Source organism: Anas acuta, chromosome 8 (genome assembly GCF_963932015.1).
Source record: "Anas acuta chromosome 8, bAnaAcu1.1, whole genome shotgun sequence".
Classification (NCBI taxonomy): Eukaryota; Metazoa; Chordata; class Aves; order Anseriformes; family Anatidae; genus Anas; species Anas acuta.
In genome coordinates, this window is record NC_088986.1 from 17,106,426 (window position 1) to 17,130,614 (window position 24,189).

The 24,189-nt window shown below is 43.4% G+C and overlaps 1 protein-coding gene across 1 annotated transcript in view; it reads right to left on the minus strand.

Annotated features, from left to right (window-relative positions):
* NIBAN1 (niban apoptosis regulator 1) overlaps positions 1-24,189 on the minus strand; it is a 64,952-nt gene that overhangs the window by 40,132 nt on the left and 631 nt on the right. The gene's annotated exons all lie outside the window — the stretch shown is intronic.

Below are 24,189 nucleotides of genomic sequence, written 5' to 3' on the forward strand. Positions count from 1 at the left end.
TCTTTTCCAAATTTAGTGTGGCTTTCTTAGTCTGAGCTGTTTATATGAAGCAAGGCCAACTTTCCCAGTTGGCTGGGCTGGCAACGGCACAGCTCCAGCCCATGTAAATGCGATCTGTATCCAGCAGCAAAATGGGCATTTCTCCTCAGAGAATACAAAATTAGATCACCTCCATTAGAAGCCTGCATGCAACCAGAACTATGAGCAGAAGACAACAGCGATAGGGGGGTGAAGGACTTCTGTCAAAGGGCCTGTGCTTGCGGATGCTCACCCTCTGCTGAGGGTTTAGATCTTGCTAGAGAACGAACCCTCCTATCGCTTCACGCTGCACCTCCTGCTTTACAGCACCGTTCCTGCACTCAGTCCCAGTAATTTAGCCCACATTACAGTGCGTCTTTGAAGCACAGAAACAGATGTTGCACTCGGAAGCAAGAAGCATTGCTGGTTGCCCCCTGAGTCATTCCCAGCCACAGGGCTGTGGCCATGTGGGAGCCAGGAAGGGGCAGAGACGAGAGCTGGCTGCCAGGGCTGCCACTGCCCCTCAGTGCCAGCATCTGGCACCAGGGTGCTGCCAGGACCCTTCTTCTTTGCAGCATGACTGCTTCTGAGAGGGGCTTTCAAAAAACGAGTCCCTCTGGAGGGTGGGGAGATTTATCTTCTTAAACCATTTAAGCCCGCTGGAAAATATACTTTGTGCCCCATGGGACAGCAACTGTAAAAATCCTTAGATTATTTGCTGTATAAAAGCAAACCCTAGACAAAATAAAACATAAAAGAAACAATAACTACTGTACTTGGTGAGTGCCCAGCACTTCAAACTACTGTGAAGTGCTGAGACAGACTGGGAACGACCGACACTCTCCTTGTGCTTCTTCCACAAGCTTGCAAGCAGAGCTGCCAGAAGAAAACCTAAAAGGGTGAGGTGACCATACAAACATTCACCGTCCAGGCGTGCGAACCACAGCCAGGGATGTGCTGGCTCTTCCTATCACGTACCTTAACGATACTCAGTGAGTTCAGTAGTGAGCTTAAAAATTACTGCTATACATACATATACACACCTCTATAAGAAAACAGAAAATCTTTTCCTAGCCCATCAGGGTAGCAGTGAAATGAGTTTAGAAAATAATTTCTGACTTCACCTCAAGGGACAATTCCATCCTACATCCAAGATAAATACAACCTTTGACTGAGATAATGTCTAAAATCTGTGATGTTTTACTTGAGCTCTGTGACTTGGCAAAGCTGGATTTCAGTATTAGCAGCTCTGAAACATGTCAGATGCTTGCTGTGAAGAGGGAGAAACAGCCTCGGCTTCTCCTGCCCCTGCAATACCATACTCACCATCACCTGTTAAATACATCTGGGAACCACAAAATCCATGAAAGTGATTGAGATATCTTCTTTAACAGTGCCTACCAGCTTCCAGTGCTCTGGGACTTGTAATAGTGTCATGGAAATTACCACGGATTCCCTCTTTTCTGTGGTCTTTCTCATGCAGTACTGATGGCACCACCTAGAAGTTACATCTAACTCCAAGCGCTCCTAGGCTTCGTCCTACATGTAAAGGGAGGCAACACAAAATATTCTCTTTGTTGCTGAAAGCATACCTCGGTTTGATCTTTATTTATAGAAATAGCATTCCAATTAGTTGTGAGCCATTTAATACCTGTTATGAAAAAAGAGATGACAGACACAAACACCGTGTTCTGCTTTGGGTGAATCACAACTCGGCAGGTTTGTTTGTGCCTGTTCAGCCAAACCAAGAAGCTCCCTAGCGGAGCCACCCCTTCCCCGATGCAGACACACTGTAAAGTGCCGTTCACACCTGGTAAAATATTGAGACACAATATTTATGGTCAGCCTTGTTTTGTATTTATGGAGACTACTCTCATAAAAAATGTATAATGCTGCAACCACACCAGTGTGCACACAGATCCCTGAACTGTCCACCAGGAATGCAGATGCTGAATTGCAATGGTAAAATTCCAGCTAGTCACCCAAAACTAAAGCCATAGGATGGAATAATACCCCAGATCATCCTCTTCCTAAATCTCAGCACATAAGCACTACATAAGCACTCTTTGGGTGCTTAGCCCATGTTCTCTATGCCTTAACACATGTTCTCTATGTGTGAAAGCTGATGTGGTCTTTTGAGAAAAAAAAAAAAAAAAAAAAGATTTCTTTATGCTCTGCCTGTTGAGGCTGTGGGTGTGGAATTTGTGCTCCACCAAAAGTTAAGTTCCTCTCTCTGGGCAAGCTAAACAAACACATTTGTGAGTTCACGATCCACAGCAAAGGAGGAGCCAAACATAACAGGCTCTGTTCCAGCCTCGCTGATCTCCCTTTCTACAGCTTGAGTACATAGCTCTTTACTCCGTAAAGCAAGGCTGGATTTTATACTGAGTTGCATAATGACGACAGATTTCAATAGGTTTATATACCTGTAATGTTCTTCTTATGCAACTTCATGAGCATCTTGTATTCCAGAGAGACAGAGCTGAGTGAGTCAGACCCCACAGACTCTACCAAAAAGGCTCGTTTTCCCAATAGCAAGAGCAGCTTGTGATTTAATTATGGATTCTCCCATTTCTGAATACTGTCTCCTCATTGTTAAAGATACAGAAAAAAAAAATACAGAGCACTAATCCTGCTTAAAGGTGTTTCATCTACCAAGTCACCCTGAAAGGTTGATTCCTACAGACACATTTCCCTCCCGGACCCAGATCAAGAAAATTCTTTTTGGGAAATTCACAGACAGGACACAGACAGACAGCAAATCACACCTTTGATCTGCTGCTACCCATCATTAACAGCCCGTCTTCCACGCCTTCACAAGCTTCTGCTAAAACCTGAAATTCTCTTGAAGGTATTTCCATTGCAATCACATTGTTTCCACACTATGCCTTTCTCAAGAAGCACACAAGTTCCTCCTTCACATGCTGCAAGTGTATTTTCTTTGAGGCCAGCTGCTGTAAGATGGAAATGCCCAGAGAAATAGATTTTAGCATCAATCTGTAATGGCAGAGCAACTGGCTGTTTCCGTGAGGCGTACACGACACGGACATCAGTTTCTCCAGAAGTGCTGAACAGCAAGTGGTGGGGTGGTCTGGGAGCTCCGCATCACCCCTACCATCAAATCATCATTTAGGGGATAGACGACATTTCACAAGCTGCCCTTGCATTTCTGTCAGATTGAGAAAAGAAACACAATAGGCATAAATTACATAAAGGCCAAGGCTTGTGGTTAATCAGGCAGAAATGAGCTCAACATGAACCAAAGTTTGATTAACACCGTGTCAGAGGAGCTTATCATTAAAGTTGCTGAAATTTATCCTTTATTGGTAATGAGGTTAGAAGCAGCACAGCTATGTCTAGAAACAGTTACGCATGGTCAAATTCAACAGGAGCAAGGTCTGACACTCCTTTATTTAGAGGCGTATTTTGCAGCACCAGAAGAACTAGGGATTTAACAAAACAAATGAACCTAATCTAGTTCTTGGGGGCCACAAGAAGCTAAAATATGCTCTGTATTAAGCTAATTTGGTGAAGGTCAATGATTTTAAAGCTTTGTTTTGTTTGTTTGTGTGTGTGTTTTTAACCTCCATGAGCCACAGGCCGAACCACTAAATGGACACCAAAGGCATCTTGAACAGCTTTCTTCAGCCTGGATCTCAGCATCACAGTACATGTTACAGCAGTTGTACAAGAACATTTTTTGGGAACGTTTAAACAGCTTTCCGAAAACATAAGCCAGTGCTACATCACCCTTTAAATCAGGATGCTGTATTCCCTCTTCCCTCCCCTGCGCGTGACAGGCGTTGCAGCCACTTACTTCACTGCCCAGCCATCCACAAGATAAAATAATGGAAAACATGCTCATGTCAGAGATACAGATAACAGAAGCAACCATCTTCACAAAATACTAATTGAAGAGTTTTCCAAATATATGGACACTGCTGTAGACATGCGGGCCTGCACAAGGTTAATCCTGTGCAATGCAACATGCTCATACAGATCAAGGAGATGCTAGTGCTCATGGCTTCATGATTTTGCCAAAATTGTGCCATAGCAGCCAGCTCTATTCAAAATCATTCAAAGGCCTATAGGATATTCCGAGTGCACAAACAAGTCTTACTATGCAGCTTCTTGTTTATGCTGAGATTGCCTTATGTGACTCTTAAAGTTCCCTTTATTCCCCCTATTCACCGTAGCTCTGCTCACCACTAGTTCCGTCCGAGTCAACCCAAACGGCCTTCTCAGGATACTGGGTCTTCCATTCGTGCATCACTTTTTAAGTGCTGTAGCGAAAGGCCATTATCCCAAATTAATATTTTGTTCCATTACACGTGGATTTTAAGAGAAGAATCATGGTACCAGTGGTTCCCATCTCCTTGCAGTTTTTCTCACTGAATTGCAAGGCATTTTGTTCTCTTTTGCTTCCATATACACTGAAAATGAATAAATGTCATGGATTGCAAATAAATGTATCTCAGCCTACATGCAAAAAAAAAAAAAAAAAAAAAAAAGTAAAAATACATCAGGATTCACCTCTGAACTAAATTACACACAGGCATCAAAGTAGAGGCATTTATTTTTTGACAGCTTTTGAAACGTCACAGCCCAGTCTCTTAATTTTACCACAGGAAATAACTGCAGCCGTAGAGCAGCTCCTTGCCATTCCGAACCCCAAAAGACCAACGGGTTCAACACACAGGTTCCTGAAGCCGCTGACCTACAGCCCAAGCCACATACATTTTAGGTCAGTGGTGCACCAGCTTGGACGAATTTCCAGCTTTGTGTGGTGTCCTTAGCTTGTGCCAACAGCTTGCCAGTGGGCCTTTCCCTTCAGAGAGAAGATGGGATGTGAAATGGTGATGGCTCAAGCTTCAGGCGTGAACCAGAAGGATGCCCCATTACTGAAACCTGCCCAGGGGATGGCCCCCATAGCAAGCAGCCCCACGATGCGCAGGATGGTCAGCAAAAAGTGAGGATGTGCACCTGGAGAAGGCACCTTCGTGGTGCAGAGCGGGTGCCGCAGACTGCCTCCTTCCCACTTCCAGTGTAGAGGCTTGCAGAAGTCTTTCTGCAGCAGCCTCTCAAGCATCCTCCTCTTGTGGTCTTTCAACACATTGCTTTCTCAGTAAATGCGTATTTTTAAAATTGGATCTCTGCTAGAGCTCTCCAGGAAGTTCTTCTAAGTCGAAACCACAGTGATAGCTGTGCTGCAGACTTTATTAACCAGAGAGGGGAAAAATAACAGATGTGTATTTCAAACAGCAAGGGAGACAGAAGTAGTCATCCCTACTAGCTGACAACGTAGGCTGTTATATGGACAAAAAGGCAACTTCCTGTGAAAAGCAAGAATCAACTTAGTGCTCTGCTCCCTTTCTTAAAATGGACAAACTAATATATATATATATATATATATATGATATATATATATATATATATACACACACACACACATATACATATACGTGTGTGTGTGTATATATATATATATATATATAAAATCTCAAACATGACACCATGATTGTGCTGGCAATAAAGATGCTACAGCAGGAATTGTCCATGGCTGGCACAACCTACAAAAAAAACACAAATGCTTCACAGCACTACGCTGTAAGGTGCAGTTACGTGATCCCAGAAGATATTCTGTGTGCTTGCAGGAATTACTTACTCTGAGTAATCTGTTTTGTATCTGCATTAAACATATTGAGAAAGGTATTTTCATCATACCATACATACATATGCACACCCAGCGCTGCAGAATAGTGACCAGTGTGGACTGGTGGTTTTCAGCTGGAGAAATGAATCAGCAGAGAAATGTTTCTTAGTTCTGGCATTTCTAAGTGATTTTCCCCAATATCTGATTAATCTTTATGTACCTCATCTAACCCAAACTAGACAAATTCTCCTTGCTGATAGTCTGTTGTCATGTTTAGAAAAACAATGTCCTTAAACACATTTGCTAAATCCTGAGAAATAAATGGATAAAAAACTGATGCCATGAAAAATACTGCATTCACTCTGAAAGAAAAACTTCCGAGTATTATAGCAAGCACCTTTCATGCAACTAATAGCCTGCCCTTTTACAAACAAACCCTTCTCTGCTCCTCTGCAGAAGATAATATTGTCCAGCCAGGTCAACCACATGATTCACTGCATTTTTATTTCTGCAAAAGAGACAGGAGGAAGTGTTGGAGCCTCGTCTGGTGCTCAGAGGGAAGGAGGCTCCTTCCCACTGCCGTAAGATAGCATCAGTTCAGGTTAAGAGTCTAGGAAAAAGGTGTGCAATTACTACACAAACCTGCTCACCAAACCCCATGTACAACAGCCTCTTTTTCTCTGCATATTACAGACACGAGAGGGAAAATACAGCTCTGTTATGCTAAAAGGCTTCCAAACAGGCTTTACAGTTCAAGTTAGTTTAGAAACACCAAGAATACTATTTATTACTGTGGTACCAGAGCATTAACCGCCCAGACTCAGAGTTCTTCAGAGCTAAGGAAATGTCTGGTTAGTTGTGAGCTTGTGTTGATGCTCAGCTAAAAATGGAGACCATGAACAATGTCCTCTTACACTTCAAAACAACCTCTGCGTGAATGAGTATTTCTGTTTTTCTCTTTTGCTCACATTTTACTCATCAGGCGCTGCTCAGCTGCAGCAGCTGCTCATTGCTAGCCCTGCTCCAGTCTCAGTTTGGGTTAGGTCCATCTGTGAAATGGGTGCAAAAGCAACAGAATTGGCTGCAATAGAGCCAAGCAAGTTTTCCCTTCAAAACCAATACAGCTGCTCTAAAAGCCCCTGCTAAATAAAGTCCAGGGACAATCCATTGGCAGAAGCAGACAAAATAATACAAAAGGATTTGAAAATAAAATAACAGAGAACAAGCAAAGAGAAGACAGGAGATAGCCCTCTGGCTGTCTGGGGCTTCTGAACATGGGAGACCTGTCAGTGGCCTCCTTTTGCCTTTATTCTCCCACACAAAGTTATGCAAGATCCCAGTATTTCCAAAGCACTGTAAGAGAAGGTATCAAAATGATTGAAATATTTAGTGGGTTTTGTTCGTTTTCTTTTTTTTTCTTTTTTTTTTTTTTTTTTTTTTTACCCCCAAAGGTCAAAGGACCCGTTAAATTTAATTTATTGTTCCTTACTTGGCAGAGTTTATGCCTCTGATTCTTCTGGATTAAAACTGGTATCCAATTAATAAACATACACCTGCTGTCAAATTCAGAATTAATTCCAGAAGAAGGATTCGAGTAAAAAACAAAGCAACACTTAACTTTCCATAGTTGCAGAAATATCAAAGATAAAAGATTGCATTCATGTTCACTGGATCTGTTCTTCCTATAAACAGCCACTGCCAGCAATCCAGACCATCACAGGCAGAAGAAATGCTCCCAGGTTACAAGGCCATACATTAGGGGAATGTAACAAAAAAGGAAAAGGACTGTGTTCAGAAAGATTTTGATGGAAAAATAACAGAGGACAAATACAAAGCCAAACCTTTATCTTAGAGTCACTCTTGTGCAAATGCTGGGCTTTAAGGTCTAATTACTCCTTGCCCCAGCAAACTGTTGAAGAGTATTTATTTTCTTTCTCAGACTTCTTTTTATAGCTGTGATTCAGAGAAACAGCAGAACCCCACAGAGAGTGTGACTGCGACTCACAGGAGGACATTGCTCTGGTGTTGCTGGCTGTGAAGGGATGGTGGTGGCATGCAGCTCCACAGGTAGCGTCTCCGAGTCATCTCTTCTCCTCCGTGCAGCTGATTTCACAAAATCCCCATTTACAGATGTGGAAGCAAGCTTGGAGGGGTTACAGCCCAGCCACTTGACATTCTGCCAGGTGGTATACATACTTCTTCTTCCACCTGGACACGTTTCAGTTTCTCACGTGTTCATGAAAGGATCGCTGGGAAGACAATGGGGTTAGTGCTGGTGTTTGTTTGGTTTCTTTTTCCATTTCTAAGAAGACTTCCTGGGAAGAATCAACAGTCAGCTATTGTATCTCTCACTTCACATGTGTTTAAGTCTCCTTGGCTGCTCAGTTCTTTCGCCTCAAAGTTTCAATGCTCCTTCCTTTTTTTTTTTAATTTAAAAAAAACTTTCCTCATTTCCTCTCCATTTATCTTTCACATTCAGAAGTGCTTGTGTCAACTCAACACAACTTGAAAGGAAAAAAACAAATCAAAACCACCTTCTTCCAGCACTGTGTTTGTACAGTAGGACCACGTGAGCTTCTAGGCTTAGAAAAACAGCCGGTCAGGTTATTATTAGGAAGAGGAAATTCACTCCCAAGGAGATAATTGGAAATGGTCTGGCAGGTGAGTGCTCTCCTGCAGGTTCACAGTAACCCTGCACCCCTTGAGATCTTCAGCGGGACCTCCATGCACAGACATACCAAAGTACTTGCCCACATGCCACAGCCTGGAGCAACACATATATCTGAATGTTCACCATTTTCAGGCCAGGCAGCAAAACTAGAACGCATTAAAATGGCCTGCTTTCATACCTACAGGTGTCTTCGGTGGTGATACCTCAATTAGTGCACTAGCAGTCTACCTTTGGTGTTTTTGCCTTTGTATGATCAATTTTACAGCTCTGGCTTTTTAAGTCGCAGTTCTCCCATCATGTCTCTGTAAAGTGCTCCCCCGTCGACCCTATCTGAGTTACTATCAACATGGATACTTCTCCTCTTCTGTTTTGTTTGTCCACATCGATCTTTCTGTGCTTTGTAAAGTGTTTTACTTAGGGGACTAAGGAAAAAAAAAAAAAAAAAACAGCCAAAAAAAAATGCGACGTGCAAGAGTTGCTAAGAATAAAGAAAACATCTTTTTGTGTGATAAGAGTTTTATCTGGCAAATTTAAGTACATCAGATTAGATTTTAATTATCTGAATGCAGAAGTAAGCATTAGTAATGCTACGTGAAACAGATTTAGCTCCTATCCACTGAATTGCATTTTAAGCACACTATCACAGCTCATTTCACCAGGGAGGCAGTCAGGTAGCAGTGTCATTTACAGACACACAGCGGGAGAGAAAGATGTTGAAGGTACAAGGGGTCACAAAATGTTTATGTTAATGCACATCTTCAAAACAAGGAGTGGATTCAGAGTAATAATAAACAACTGTGGTTATTTGGATTTGCTTTGAAATTTCAAAATTATACATTTTTTTGCTGTCCCTTTCCCCGAACTCTTCAGTGAAGTGACCGCAGAACACAAAGGAGAGACTATGGGAAGGTCTAGCTTTGCCCCGACACTGCAGGGCTACTCTGCAAAAACTGGCCACGAGCCCATGGCAGTGCCCAATATCCACAAACAGCTTCTAACAGAGTAAAACGTATTTTGATTCACATCCAAACCTGAATTCCTCCAATGGCTGCCTGCATTTACAGACTACAACCAGGTTTCATGCCAGGTTTGAATTCTTTGCAAACTGGCTTAGAGTCAGGCTGCATCCTCCCAAGAAACAAATGCAGGGAAAGCTGCATAAATCCATTTTCTGTCTTCATTTGGACTGATGGCATTCACCAGCCTGATGACGCTGCTCATCACAGGATGAGCAAAGAATTTCTACAATGTCTAACAGCATCCAGTGCAACTTCAAAGCACCCCAAGAGCTTCTGAATGTTCAACACCTTTGGGAGACTCTCCTATTCCTTACCACTACTCCTAAATATCTCTTAATTTCTCTACTAGACAGTGCAATCCTCTCTTCTGATCAGTCATGTAGTAGCAAATCTTTGTACACCGGGACATTACTTCTTCACTCTTTACCCTTTCAGGCCCTGCTGCGTGATTATTCCACCAACAGCTTCACCACAGGTTTTACATAAAGCCAGCAGCTTCATGCAAATGAGCCAGCTCTCGGTTAACTAAAAAGCCAAGCAGTGAAAAGGAATACTGAATAAGAGTAACAAGCCAAGAATTTTGGAAAGCTTTTTCATGAAAAGATCATCAATATGACTCATGAATTCTTCGTAATTTCCAATGCAAAAACATGGCTGTTAGGAAAGACAGTGTTGAAAAAGTGCATGTTATGGTCTCTGCTTTAAATGGAGCTTGATGAGCAAAGTCAGGCTGAATCTTCTGGCTTCAAAAATTTGCTTTTACAGTGGGTCAACGATTTTTACTTTCCTGTTTCAGAAATTCAGAGGTCAGGACAACACAAGCCTCAGATTTAACATAAGCGTTTCCGCTTTTGCATGCAGGATGTCCCTCACAAAACGTGTGCCCCAGCTAACAACCACTAACTACAGTCTAGGAGATGCAAGTCTTCTTACAAGTTCCTTTGAATCAGTAACAAGTTCAGGTCCATATAATTACCTCGTTTTTAGAATTATCTCTGTCACTAACAGGATACTACTATATTTGATTGAAGATTCAAAAATATTTCTGGAAAATTACTTCTGGTGCCACTGGTGTGAAGCAACTCCTCATGTTTTCAGAACTGCTGGATACCAGCAACCTCCTGAGAGGTGGGTGCTCAGCACCTTCAGAACCACACCAAATGTTTAAATGCCAAAGGAAGTTCTAAAATTTTAAATTTTGCATGGATCTATTACAAATATCTGCTTAGTGTTTTTCAGAAGAACCTTCTGTGACAAAAAGTGCATGCATCAAATTTTGTCTCATTCAAGAACAACTAGTACAGAGCAATGGGAACAAAGTTGCAGAAGATAATCCAGCCCTGGCATTAAACTGAACAGATAGCTAACATGCCTTTTCCATTCTTCATTTCCTAGGGCTCCTCTTATTTGTAGAATGCAGTATCTTTAAATCAAACAAACAAAGAAAAAGAATTACAGGAAGTAAAGAAACACATAAGATACAAAAAAGTAAAACTGTTTCACTAACCTGCACTTCACTGTGTATTCTTTTTTCTTAAGTTATTTAAATAAAAATAAAAGTCTTTTAAATGCATTAGAACTATCATTTTTGCAAAACTGCTCTGGAAAGCTCATTTTTTAAACATACAGTCTTCTTTGCTTGTCTACTGCATATAAATTACGTATCTTCTGGTTAACGTATTATTCAGTCCAGAATAATTACACATCTGAGAGATGCCTAAATAAGCTAATCTTTAAACTCTACACATCTAAAAAAAGATCTCTAGGCATGTTATGTGAATATAGAATAGCGTCAGCTGACAAATATATGGCACAGTCCATATTACTGTGGTTGCAACCAACAACCACATGAATCAATGTTATGGCCTGGTTTTTGCATTATTCATGATGACAGGACTTCTGAAGGAAAGTAAGAGCATGTTCTGAGATCATGAGAATCCACTCTAAAGATAAAAGAAAATTAGCCACACTATATGGCAAAGAAAATAGTATACAAGAGAATATAAGCAATACTCCTATTTCCAGTAAAGTGCGTGCTGCTGATAAAGAATATATAAGATTTTAAAAATCAAACAGTTGAACAGTTGCTATGAGAAGCAACAATGAACAAAAATACTTGGATTTACAAGTAAAACTAAGATGGGACGGAACCAACAAAGAAATATTTTCAGTTACCATAACCATATTGTTTTAGCCTTACATCAGACAAAAGCTATTTCAACAGGAAAACCTGTCTTAGCCAACAGCTGGAAAACTCATAGTCTTACTCTGGAAGGAAAGGGGACATTACTTTTTACAGATGTCTCCATTCTCATCATCCAAAAGAAGTTTAAACTATGAATAGAGAGATGGGCCCCATCTGAAATATGGATTTCACATCCTTCCAAGACTGTGCACGCTCACATCTCTGGCATTAATTCAGTCTATGCTATTGCATGCAATGATCACAGAAAGTCACCCTGACATTTTGTATAGTATCTTCAAATCCAGCATTTGATTTACATTTGGTTTGGTCTCTCAGAAAATTGTGTCTCTCTTCCAACAGCAGAACTCCAGACACCTCAGTGATTAGAGGGGCTGGATTTTATTTTAAAAATGCTCTTTTGCAGCTAGCAACCATGAAACCCCTGACAGTGTTCAGCTATACCACCTGATATGCAAGAGCAGCCTCCCAGGCAAAGTCTGATTTCGGTTTGTGTTCATGAAACCAGCACCTGCTAATGCCAAGCGCTAGGGAACAAACACAGCAGCTCAGCAGCTCTTCAGTTGACCACACTTCCTGCTGCCTAAATATTTAAGGAACCCTAAGAAAAAGCCATGTAGCAAGATTAATAACTAACAAACCACAAGCTCTTGCTCATTACCACATGGTATCTTACACCCTTACCAGCACACTCACTTTGTATGTTTGCTTACATTGGTAACTCCCCTGCATCTCTGAGCATTGTCAGCTTTCGACGTCCCCACTCTGGTACAAGACGTGCTGGGCAACTTTGTGGTTTCCACGTGTGCAGGAAGCCAGTGACAAACTCACATCAGGGCCTCCCTTCTTTCATTGCAGATCTTGGGAGTGTTTCACTGCAATGCAGCCTCAGCTGCGGGTTTGGGGCGCTCCCCCTGGGTTTGGTGGGATGTGGCAGTACCCAGTTGGACATCAGGTCTCAGCAGCTGGACCCTGATGCCAGCAGGAAGGAACTGGGGCAGTGGCAGAGAACGATGAACTACACTTGACAGCAAGGATGGATTTCTTCTACAGCTTCTAAGAAAGCCGGTAATAAGGACAAGTGAATTTGCAAAAGGAACTGCAGTCCTAACATAATACCATGGTCATTGCTCAGGCTGCTCAGCATCTACGTTACCACGAAACCACGCGTGCATGCTGCAGCCATTCCATAAGGAAAACATACACCACATAATTAAAATACTTATCTCAAAAGGAATGAAAGAAATGAGAGACAAATCCTAACAGTGGCCAAAAAAATGCAGTGTGGCCAACGTAACAGACTGCAAAGCGCTGGGAGTGTTTATGCTTCTGAATGCACAGCAGGAACTGAGACATCTGAAATGGCTTTGTATTTCCTTCCCTACTCTATTTGTAGGCACTTACAACTTAAAACACTTCTTGTATTCATTACTATTATATCAAAAAGGACGTACTTCCCTAAAATAAATACCTTTTTAAACTGAAATAACGTATTAAGTTCCAACAATTTTAATAGTTGGGACTGATGGGCATTTTGACCTAAGGTATCCTAATGACCGCAATTTCTAAAAAGCATTATGCATCTTGAAGTGAAATTAGAATTCAAGTTTTCATGATGGCTTGATTTTTGGATGCCAAACTGCATCAAATCCCATGCCAGTCCACACTGACCCCCATGGCCTTCCACACTCCTTCAGTCTGTTTTTGAGCAACAGGCTGACAGAAGCAGCCATTAACACCACTTTCTACCTAGCACATGATTTGCTTCTATGGCTCAAAATGCTTTTGAACTTTTTAGAGATCAATTTATTCTATTAAATACGCTGTGATGGCTGAATTGAGACTTTGGCATGAGATACAAACATTGAATACCTTCCACATATAGTTCAAATGCAAGAAAACTCATGGATACTGGGAGCAATGCCTATCCTGTGGCCTTCCACCAGTAGACTCCAGAGCCCTTTCCGAATTGTGATGCTTGATTTATTATACCACAAGCTGAGCAAATGGAGAAGGAGGCTATCCTAGCTTGCCAGCCTGCTTGGATAGAGTATTTTTTTTTTTATATTTGAGATAAACAGAACCTTCCTTACATTTGATATTCAAACAGACACGTCCATCCTTCACAGAATGCACACTTGGCTTCATCTGTTCAATTCTCCTGGATCTAATCCTCTGGGCAGCAAGTATAAGGTCACTTCATGGAATCTCTGACTGTTTACCTTTTTTTAAACCAAAACATGCTTGAACAACCCTTGGCTCCAGTCTCGCAAGGCTCCCATAGAGGGCATAGGAAGATACACCATGTGTGCACCCACGTAGCACTCATTTTGCTATGCTTCAGCACAATGTCTCGAAGGTCTGCTCCATGAAATGCCAGCTTTCTTTTGTGGGCTGTATAAAACACAAATCCTCATGAGCAATCCAGCAGCTGTGTTACTTTTGCATGTAGGCTTTTCCAGGGATTTACACCTTTGTTTTCAATTGCACATCATCCCTTCCTCCACACATGACTGGTCGTTCTGCTAACCCCAACCAGCACAGGAGGTGGACGCGCCTTCCCCAGGCTGACTGACATTTGCTGCTTTCAGTTTTGGTTTTGGGATAACTTTTTCAACATCACTCCATTGGAGATGGTATAGATGGTATAGTCTCTGCCTTCCCTGCTCTGCGGGAAGTGGGGCAGTGTAACAGACCTCCACTTGGCACTGCTTTATAACTTGGTTGTTTCGTTTTCTGCAACTGAGGGTCTCCATGCCTCTGTGGGCCACGGTGCCACGGAGAAATACCTCCAGCCTGTTGACTGTAATAAATGATCTCCACTTCTGGCTCATGACTGTATTTTAAAGGACACGTGAAAATCAACAACTTGCGTCTCCTCTGTGCCCTTAATTCGCCCGGTCCCCTTTTCTACGTGAATTTGAAACACTTTTAAACGCATCATTAAATATTTCTCTCTCTCTCTCTTTTTTTTTTTTTTTTTTTTTTTTTTTAATATAGTGCTGCCTCTCTAAGTGCGAAGGATGAAAGGTGCTTTGGGAATAAATCAGGTTTGTGAGCAAAAATCAGGTCAGCTGTACCATAAAATACTGACTATAACCAGGCATCTTTTCCCCAACTAAAGCACCTGTGGAAACCACCATAAGATTGGATCAGCTGACAACCTGGACAATTCGGGGGTTGATCCCTGGGGACACATCAAACGCAACTCTCACATCTGGGTATCTCCTTCCAGGTGTGCTCGTGAATCACCACAATCTCAGACACTCCTTGTGCCACTTATTTTGCTGCTGCTTCCTGGGTGCAGACTAAGGGAGCACAAACAACAGTGGCTGAAGCTGCTTTTCTTCACAATTGCATCTAAAGTCACATCCTATCATCATCCCGATACGGTTGCCCCTATCATCATGGAGCTCTTTAAGTTTGTGGAGAGCTGGAAATCGCAGGGACTTGGTTTATATTTAAGGTAAGTAAATACCACCCTTGAGGACTAGATCCTACCTCTCTGTCTGCTGCAAGACATGAGGCTGGACAAGGTGGGTGTCACTTAGGGCAGACACTCCCAGGTGGCCCCTGCTGCCTCCTTGTTCTGATTTACCGAAGTGCTACAGCTGAGCACCACGGTAATCCAGGGAGAGGTTTAAAATGGACAATTCCCTAAAAAGTGAAGGACTAGGCTTGTCAAGCTGCCTGCCCAAAATGAACAGCCACAGTTCCTGCCACCAGCCAATAGAGCATCTCAGGGGGATAAGCAGTGGACCAGTGCCTGCAGCATGCTATGCAGTGCATCAGGTATGCTGCAGGGAACCTCAGAAGGAAAAAGAAAAAAAAAAATCAAAGAAAACTACCAAATCTGGGGCCTTCTACTGAATAATGCCAATAGAAAAAAAAAATACCAAACAGCTGCCTTCGAATCCTGGTCTCCCTCAGGCATCCATGGTGAGGTGAGGACTTCAGATCCGTGGACCTTTTCTACTAATACAATAAACAGCAGAAAGCTGTGTTTGCTTTGTGGCTTCGCTTTTGTCTACAAGGGTAAACAGGCTGTTAGCTGTGGGTTTTGCAGCTATTTGCTAGACTGCACAGAAGGCAAATTTAGAAACAATGGGGTTTAGGTGGGCAGGTAAACATTGGCAGCACTCAGAAATACTTCCTGTGCTGTCCCTTTTCCATGTCTGCAGCCCCAACTCCTTCCCTCCTAGCCCAGGATACGCCTGAGATGCTCAATGGAGCATCCAAATTGAGGAAAAACATGTTTTCTTTAGCTTAATCCTAAAAGGAAAAAAAAAAAATAAAAAGCTCATCGATTTTAGCTGAGGTTCTCTCAAAATTGCAACTGGAGGCAGACACTCAGCATGGAAACTTCAGTCTGAACAGCTGAAGACTGGCAAAGCCTCATTTGCAATTGAAAACAGTGGAAAGTGTCTGGCAGACTAAATGACGGACACTCATATTACTTTATAGAATACTCCTAAGAGCAAAAAAGCCTTTTGTTTTTTTCATTTGCACAGACCCTGCCATTAAATTTTTGCGCAGGGATGATAATAGCTTGCTTTCCCTCTACTGTGACCACTAGAAAATACATGGAAATATTCAAGGATCCACTGTATCATATCCAGCAAATGCAGGTCTGTCTTTAGACAATGTTCATCTAATATATTTCATGTCCCCATGCTCCTTCAAAAAAATGGTTTTGGGTCATCAACACCACCAAAAACCTCTGCAGAGGAGAACCAAAGCACAAACAGCAGCTGTGGTTTGGTGCAAAGGAAGGCAAGTATCCCATAAAGCTTTAAAGATTACCCCACTTGATAACAAATGAAAGGGGCTAAAGGTGAGTGCGACTCAGTAGCTGCATGCTGAGTGCCAGGCTGATGGTGGCACCTTTTGTAAACTTGAAGAAATGGTGCCCAAATATCTCTGAAGAGTAGGGAAAAGCTCTCTGGTACCAGCAGGTTTCCAGATTCATCACAGGAGGCCAATTTTTTCAGCTGGGATCTCAAGTGCACAAAGCTCAAACCAACAGCAGCTCCAGGCATGGGTCCTGCAAATGAGCCGTCCCCAACTATGAGCAGGGGGTGTTCAGAAACAGCAGGCACAGACAGAGCTCCGCAAAACCTGCCACTTCATTGGCGTGAGCAAAACAAACCTCACTGGGAAACCTCCAATGTTTTTATAACAAAAAGAAGTCACTGCCAGTTCTTCCTATGGCTGGCTGTGGAAGTACACTAGTGCCTGATGGTCCAGCTGATCCCTGCCTCATGTTGCAGATGTAACCCTGCAGGGGCCTGACCCTGCACCAGGTTCCTCCTCGTTCTGGCACTGCCTGCTCTCACGCCTTTATTTCTGCGTTGCATATTTTGCCTGTGTAAGCAATAAGCAACCAGGAACAAGGATTGTCTTACATGTGTTGTACCATGAATGCTCTTTGTGAGGATCAAGACATCCCACATACAACAGCAAACATTAAATTTGGGCACAGATCTGCTGGAGGGTAGGAAGGCCCTGCAGAGGGACCTGGACAGGATGGGTCGATGCCAATGGGATGAGGTTCAACATGGCTAAGTGCCGGGTCCTGCACTTTGGCCACAAGAAACCCATGCAGCAGTGCTACAGGCTTGGGGGAGAGTGGCTGGAAAGCTGTGCATAGGAAAAGGATCTGGGGGTGTTGGCTGATGTTCACCTGAACATGAGCCAGCAGTGTGCCCAGGTGGCCAGGAAGGCCAACAACATCCTGGCTTGTATCAGGAATAGTGCAGCCAGGAGGACCAGGGAGGTGATCGTCCCCCTGTACTCATGTCTGGTTGGGCCGCACCTCGAGTGCTGTGTTCAGCTTTGGGCCCCTCACTACAAGAAGGACATCGAGGCCCTGGAACGTGTCCAGAGAAGGGCCTGGAGCACAAGTCCTGTGAGGAGCGGCTGAGGGAACTGGGGTTGTTCAGTCTCGGGAAGAGGACACTCGGGGGAGACCTCATTGCTCTCTACAAGTACCTGAAAGGAAGGTGTGGGGAGCTGGGGGTCGGCCTCTTCTCAGTTATCTAGTGATCGGACTAGAGGGAATGGCCTCAAGTTGTGCCAGGGGAGGTTCAGGTTGGCAATGAGGAGACATTTCTTCTCAGAAGGAGCAGTCAGGCATTGGGATGGGTTGCCCAGGGAGGTGGTGGAGTCACCGTCCCTGGGGGTGTTTAAGGAAAGGTTGGATGGCTTAGGGACATGGCTTAGTGGATGACATTGGTCGTAGGGGGATGGTTGGACCAGATGATGTTGGAGGTCTTTTCCAACCTTAATGATTCTGTGATTCTAATGCACAGGATCTGCATTCAACCTGAGTAATGACCTCAGAATCATGACACAGAATGAACCTCCAAAAACAGGCATTTTCAGGGGGAATAGGAATTGATTGCCTTACACCATTGCCAATGGTATCCTTATGAGCCTGCTATCATTTGCAAAGGCATCGCTGCCGCTGGTGGTGTCAGCAGAGAGCATAGAGTAAAACTTCACAGCCTGAAGCTCAGCTAAACATATTGACCATATACATTTCAAAAGCACAGTTGACCCTGAAGGCCAGCATGCAGTTCGCACCTGGGAAGATGCATTATTTGGGTAGCAAGCCAGAAACCTCTGCTGCTGCTGCTGTGCACCAAGGCATCACGGCGATGCTGCGCCCTGCTGCTGCGGCCATCCCGCTGCGTCATGTGGCACGGGCTGGCAGCAAAGCTGCTGCAGCCTCATGGGCTGGCACATGGGCACCCCCACAGACCCCAGAGCATGCCCGGGCACCTGCAACAGCCAGCAGCCAACATCTACCAGCCACCATGGCCAGGCTGTGACACACAAGGCGATGCCTCCCCTGTTCAGCATCCAGCTACCTGACAGACACCACAGGGCTTCTCTGGAGGTGAGCAGGGACTACATTAACACCGAAAAGCATCCACGACAGCCTCCGTGGCACCTGCATCCTCCCTGGGAAACATGATGCTCAGGGCAAGGCAGAAGAACAGGATTAGGATTAAGACATATGAAGGTTCAGAGAGTTGTTTCTAACAAGTGGTTTTGGATTAGTAAATGTATTCTGAAAATAAGTTGGACTAGCTTGTTTCTTATTTCTCTTGTGTCTTGGAAGAACTAAACCATACAAAAGTAACCTACAGATTTTTAAAACTTAAATGTGTTTTAACTTTTTAACCAACTAATGAGGAGTAAAAAAAGCGGCAGCCTTGCATTTGCTTTCTAATTCCTGATACCGCTAACTCAGACATTTATCTAGTTTAAAAAAAAAGGTGCAATAACAGAATAGTAGGATTGCTAGCACTACACTGGCCTACTCCGTAAGCTTAAAGCTTTACTGCTATCTGAAATAGAGAGCACCTGACAGTGCCTAATGTTGTAACTAATATCTCAGAAGCACGGTTTCAAATAATGCTCAGGATTTCAAAAATTAAAATCATGTTAAATACCTGAAGAAATTAATTCATCAATATCTTAGGTTAGGCGTATCAAGTTAAGCACTAGCATAGAATCATCACCATGGTTTTCTAACGTGTAAGACTAATCATAAAGTACACAATAAATCTTTAGAAAACCCAAACGTGCTAATCCTTTCTTCATACAAGTCTCAGCCATTTCAACAAGCTTTAATCATGCTTTTATATAAGAGTCAGTCTCGTGTTTCATCACTGTCCTTCAAGTGCAAAAGCAACTAAAATGCTTGCATGCATGTTCATAAGCTTGAAGCTACTTTTTATTGTTCATTAAGTGAGAAGAGAACAGCATGTTTATTATATGCAAGGAGAAAAGCTGGAAAAAGAAATGCTGCTGTACTTTACAAGCAGCCATGACCACATTGCTTATGAATATCATCGTTCTTGATCCAGACACTGGCTTTTCAGCTGTTACTGCCTAAGGGCATCAACAACAAAGCTGCTTTAATCATCTGAAAGGCTATCTTGTAGTTTTCTTTTTCTCCTCTCTATATCTGTAAAATTTTTATCAAATGCAAAGACTGTCTTATAATTTCTGGCCAAGCTGTGCCAATTAAAGATCCTCAAATCTTCACGATTTTGGAGAACAAGCACAAAAGAGAAGAAGACACCACGTTTACAGTGCGACTCTCAGTTACAGTTTTAGGGCCAGTGTGAGTGCGTTGCTCACCTTCCCTATTAAGAAGCTCTTTCCATTAGTGCCCAGTGCTTAATTCAACATCACACACAGCTTCTACACAAAGAGCAGAAACGTACATGCCTTCCTCTCCACACTGAGCTTTACCTTCACCTAGAGTACCACAAAGAGACTTTATTTCCCAGAAAGACGCCACCCTCCAGTTTGTGAAGCCAGCTTCTGCAGCAAGCGTTACATAGCACAGGGTTCATTCTCCTATGAGCAACACGGATTGCTTTGGTGGAAGAGAGCTTGTGCCAACCAGGCCAGCCAGGGCAAGCACCAAAGCCGGCTCTCTACCTGCCATGGCAGGAGTGGGAACCATGCCATGAAAATGGATACCTGACATTTTTGGCTTTGTGAAAACCTCCAGCCGCCTGCAGAAGGGGAATGGGGTGTGAGCACAGACAACCTTTTTACTGGCAAATTGAAGAACAAAATTTTAGCTCCCGTTTTAATGAGGGAAATTCTCATTTGTACCATGCTGGTTGCAAAAGAACCTGACTGCAGACTTCCAAAACTGCTGGCAGTACTTTTCAAAGAAGTTAGTAAATGGGACTATGCGAGCAATGGAAACTGAATAGAAAAGGTGCCTCCTGCCTTAGCCTCACAAAGCTGAAATCAGCAAGTTACCCAGTTCAGTAAATTCTTTTCAAGTTGGGTGGCAAATACCTCTCCCATCATTCATGCCCCTCAACAGCCTTTGCTTGTATTCAGTCAAAAGCTAAGATAAAGCGTCCATCCCCAAGAATTAAAGGGTGTAAGAACCAAGGAGAAGCCGGCTCTCCTTTCCAATACAGGCAGGCACCAGTTTTTAAAACCATGGGATGACAATCTGCCACTGGCTCCAGTGGCAACACCCTCTCTGAGGACTAAAACTTCTCATAAAGCAAGTAAAGGCAAAAGGATCTTTCTTCAAAATCTTGTAAGATCTGCAAAAAGTTGATAGGCTTAGCAAGGTGAACATAATGAAGAACAGAAACATATCCATATTCTAATTTGAATTTCCTACACATTTCCATTCCTTTTCCTCATTCTGCGTGACTATTTACACCTACTGTTCATGCTTTTACAGTTATGCTAACCTGTAGAAATCGAGAGAGAGGATTTCCAAAAAACAGCGAAACATAACTTGGAACAGGCTGAGAAAAAAGGCAGTAAATACAGCCAGATTTTCTCAAAATTCTGTTGTACTTGCAGCCGTCCACCAAATTAAAACCAGAAGGACTGCACGACAGTTTAAAGCAGAAAATCAAATATACAGGCTGAGTGCCTGTCCAAAAAAGGCCAACTTTTCCACAATTAATTCCAAGTTATTCCCCCATCCTCCAGCACCCCTGCCTATGACTATGTGCACACCAGCTGGCTGCTGGCAAGGATTTGCTTCCAGAGCTGTGTCAGGCACTTGGGCTATCTCTCCTTGAGTCGACAGGACTTGTCTCCATAACACTGATGGTATGTGTGCACACGGCTTCCTCCAAAGCAGCCAATTTCCTTATCTTGCTTTCTAAGTAAAGGGTGCACCAGGCTCCTCTTCAGCCTCTAAAACTCGACAGAACACGAGGAGACCATCCACATTTTCTAGCTATGCTGCATCTTGCAGGAACACACCAAAAGTGTTTTATCCTTGGGCAAAAAAAATCCCATCTTAATTAGTACCATGCTGAAACTCATAGGCAAAGCAAATGACCAGAAAGAAATCTGTTGCAGACATTAAGTAATAGCTCTCACTGTCAGATGAAAAGAAGAATGGCTGGAAGGTCTGCGAGGAAAAAAGTCCTGAACAATGAGGAAACCCTCAGGAGTCACAGCACCATCACCGAGCTGCCCCATCTGCCTGGGTGAGAAAAGAAACGACGGAAAAGAAGGAAAGGAAGGAAGAAAAACTGCTTTTAAACACACAAACAAATCAAAAGCAGTTGACTACAAAGCCTTGTCCTCCAGACAGCTTTACTTTTACAGCAATGGATAGATCAGATATGGTCAAGTATAAAAAAACAACCTTTGGAGAACCTCGTATGCCAGGCTTTTTTGAGGATGTACCTGCTGACACTGAGCCCTTGAAACCTCTCTGCCTCTCCAACTTTAAAACGTTTGGTCACACCAGACCACATGTGACAGAGCAGAGCTTGGTCCACCACCACCACACTGAGATTACAGAGATGGAAAACCATGAAGTTCCCAGGGCTGTCCCTCCTCCCTGCTGTGCCACTGCCCCGCTTGGCTGTGCCTTGTCTAACAGCAGAGACCCAAATCAAAACATTTCTACCAGCTCCCTTTGAAATCTCCAGCACAGTCTCTCAGGGCATACTGAGAGCTGTTTCTCCTGGCACTTTCATCTTTTTCCCCAGTTTCATAATTGCACCCTGAGTCCGTAACTCCCCGCTACCAGCCCATACTGCTCCCTGTTGGGTGTAACATTCATTAAACATCATTAGACAAATCACGCAACAAACACCTCCCATCAAAGGTTTAGCCCATGCCTCATCAAACTGTGAGCATGAATTTTTTTAATAAAATCCTTTCACATGACCAACTGCCAGTCTGTGAGTTATTACCGTCAATTTTTTAATCTCTATTTTGCTTGCATCTTATCATCCTGTATAATTTGACTGTAGTCCCACCAAAATCCTACAAACAATCTACTTTAATTTCAGAGAGACAAAAATCAGACATTTTCTGCTTATAACACATGCACATTAAAATATTTTCAGGATTCTAAATAAGTGGAAAAAATTACCATAGGTATGGTTAGAAAAACAGGCTGCACAGAACAGAGGGCATCTTTGACGCAGCTGAGGTTCAGCATGGGTAACCCAGCAGCACATGTGGCCTGTCTGCCTGCCCGCCCCTTTGCTGGCACTATGCAGCATCCCACTCTTCCCCAAATCCCCTCCACCTCATTCCCAGCAGCAAACCCCACAAGCCCCCCATTCAAACACAGGCAGCGCTCTGCAACTCGCAGTCGGGCTGGTTCAACGCCACCACTTCTTCCTTAGGAAGAGAGAAGCTGGAGCAGGCTTAAGGGGAAGTTGCAGCCTCTGCAGGCAGTAAGCACAACTCAGCGTCGGATGCTCCCATCATGTTCTCTGGACTCACGTCTCCAGCTGGTCTGATGAGGCCGGTGTTTCCCCAAGCCTGACGTCTCACGGCCTCCCTCACCAGAGCTGTCCTTGCTACAGACCAGCCACTTTACTGACAAAGAGCAGGTATCCCCCTTCCCTTTTTATTACAGACCCCCCAGCATCGTATTTGGAGTAGAAAAATAAAACAAATAAACAAACTCCCAGCGTCCTGGAGAAATCCACCTAACCTTTAAAAAGCTAAAAATGTGTTCTGTTTTTTTTTTTTCTTAAGCTACAGCACCAGAAATTTGGTGTGTTTCCTCCCTGATGGAGGACAGCTCACTGTGGCACCAGCTCCTGCCACCCGTCAGCCCAAAACACGGCGGGATGGTGAGTGGGGTCTGCATCATACTGACACCAGCCCCAAAATAAGCGGTAGGCTTGGCAAGCTGCGCTCTTGAGACACGTTTCGATTTAAGATGCTCTTCCTGATTGCTTTTCCTTCTGGAAGTAATAATTTATGGGCTGCCTCTGCACAAAGCGCCTCATTATTTTTCAAAGCAAGAGCTATGAGCAGGGCACTCTCACTTCCAGCAAGGACAGCAGGCTCAAGACAACACTTTAAGTATGGTTTTCATGATGATTTCGCTTTATCTGCAGAGATGTGCTAGGCAAGATATGGTTGTGTGCAATGTGCTCTCGGCACAGCAGTGGCACCCTTGCCATGAGATATTCACATCCAGCCCAGCCTCACACCCAACTGAAAGACAAGATCTCCACAGCCCTCTGACACGAGTTCTCCATTCTAGTGGAGAACGATGTCCATGCCAAGGATCAGCATGATTCCCTCTTGTACAACTGAAAAGCTAATAAGCTCCCTGAATCTTTTTTCTTTTTTTTTTTTTTTTTTTCTTCAGTAATTCCACTTAAGGCTTTTCAGGCACTCCCAACTGCCTTCATACAGATACGGAGCAGAAAACTTGAAAGGCTCCAGCGTCTAAGTGCTGTTTTGGCTGCAACATGGGAGCAAGTGCCAACGAAAATGGAGTCCACAGAGATTACTCCCTCGTGGCTCGGCTCAGATGGAGCTGAGACAACCCTCAATGGGGCAGGAAAAAATGACAGCACTGAGTGGACACCACAGCAAAATCTCTGTGTGTGAGGCCCTCAGCTTTGCCAATTGCTTTTTGGGTCTGAGCCATCTAACGTTTGGAAGTGCTACCTGCTCTGGGAATCTCTTGAAAGATCTGCTGCGATATCAAGAGAAGCGGCTGCAGCTGGGATCCCCACGCACCGCACTGGAACAGGGCTGCCCCAGTGCGTGCAAAGTTTGTACTTTGCTTGCAACTCTCCAGTCTTAAAATGTTTTGCTTTTTTTTTTTTTTTTTCAGTGTCCTACC